Raw genomic sequence first — 1753 nt, 5'->3', positions numbered from 1 at the left:
TCCCGACAATTGCATTACCCTCCAGTCCGTTTCCGGCATAGGTACTTGCCTCCTGGGTCCCCATATGCTCCCTCCTCTTCCCCTCAGCGGCGTTCGCGCCCAGACTGTCATTCCCTACCTCTCCCTCCCCTACATTCCCGCGCCAAATAACACCCATTTTGCTTGTTCCTCTGGTTTAACCTCGATCGTCTATGCCCCTACTTTCCTTTCCTCCAAAGACTGGTGTGTCCTTCTTCCCCGTTTTACTATTCATGACCCCGACTCATTTTTAAATTTTCTGAAAGGGGGAATTTCCCCAACCCTAACCTTGCCTCCCCCTGGCTTACTACCCTTCTCCTCACCCTGCTCGGGCCCCTCGTTGGTGTTCTCCTTCTATTATCCTTTGGCCCATGGACTTTAAACCGTCTTACAGGGTTTGTTAAAAGTCAGGTTGAAGCTGCCACCAAGAATATCCAGGTTCACTACCACAGCCTGGAGACTGAGGACTCAAATGAGACTTCTATTCCATCCAGGAGATTTCACCTACGCCTCAGTCGGTTAACTATGGGCGGCCTTTGCAGTTCCTATGGGCGGCCTTTGCAGTTCCCGAGGATGCAGAATGCTGGATGGTGAGCCTGGTTGTGCCCTCGGTGCCTTTGGTAAACCTGTGCAAGCCCTCCCCTATATCTTTTGGCCTGAGCCCACCTTGACCTGACCCGCGATAGTGCCTGGTAAGTCAGAGACAGAGCGATCGAATAAGTCTCGGTTATCAGACGTCGGTCGGTCCTTGGTGGGAGGACAGACCATAGGCGTGGTAAGATTGAGCATCGATCCTCTAGCAGGCTCAGGCCATCGCGAGGCCCCCTTTCCTTGGGAATTTGGCCGGTCCAGAATAACTGTTGTCCTGAAACACTTGGACAATAGTGATTCTCAAATATACCGCCATCCTGTAACAATGACTGGTGACCTCCTAAAAGTCATTCGCTGGGCTGTAAGGTCTCCCTCAGGCCAAAATAAACAAAAGGGGTGAAGATGCCAGGGACCAAAAGGCCTGAGGCCGACCCCCACCCATTCAGTATTTGCAGCAAACATCCTGCTGGGCCACTCATTAGGTATGCAAGGCATCCGGCTTAGTCCTGAGAAGACAGCGATCTGATCCTAAGATAACCACAGAGACATCCTGCTTTGTCTCACCTGGAAGACCCCTCCCATTGCAAATGTTCCCGGGGCTCAACCCAGAAGATTTTGTACTTTTCCACTACTCTCCTTGCGTACCCCCGCCCTCCCTAAAGCAGGTTTTAAAAAGCCTGCCATTACCTTCAATAAATGGCTCTTGACAAGCAACTGTTCGCTTGAGCTCTATGTCTCTCTCTCGCCCATTTCTTTAAATACAGGTTGCGACCCCCCTCGGCCCCCCAATAACTGACCAGCTGGACTGGTCGGTGGACTAGTTATCGTTACATGGACTAGTTAACACACCTTTAATCCCAGCACTCTGAAGGCAGAGGCAGACAGATCCCCTAAACTAAGTTGCAGGACATAGGACTGTTACTCAAAAAAAAAAAAAAAAAAAAAAACCAGAGAGAGACAGAGAGAGACAGAGAGAGACAGAGAAACAAAGAAAGAAAACCTGCCTATGGAATAGCGCCACCTACAGTCGGCTGAGTTTTCCTCCACAGGCCAAGCCAGTGTGGACAATTGCTCTTCTGGGAGATTCTTGGTTGTGTCAAGGTGGCAATTAAAGCTACCCACCACAGGCCACCACTCAGGCTCC

The 1753-nt window shown here is 50.8% G+C and overlaps 1 long non-coding RNA gene across 1 annotated transcript; it reads left to right on the top strand.

Moving 5' to 3' along the window:
* The first annotated feature begins 450 nt into the window (after positions 1-450).
* On the top strand, positions 451-1323 carry LOC311582592. Its single transcript, XR_014774154.1, has 2 exons — positions 451-620; positions 839-1323. It is a non-coding gene; the product is annotated as an uncharacterized lncRNA (long non-coding RNA).
* Positions 1324-1753: the final 430 nt, after the last annotated feature.

This window comes from Acomys minous (genome assembly GCF_964271855.1).
Source record: "Acomys minous genome assembly, chromosome: 14".
Classification (NCBI taxonomy): domain Eukaryota; kingdom Metazoa; phylum Chordata; class Mammalia; order Rodentia; family Muridae; genus Acomys; species Acomys minous.
The sequence above is the reverse complement of the archived record's forward strand: the minus strand, read 5'-3'. Positions and strand labels throughout refer to the sequence as shown.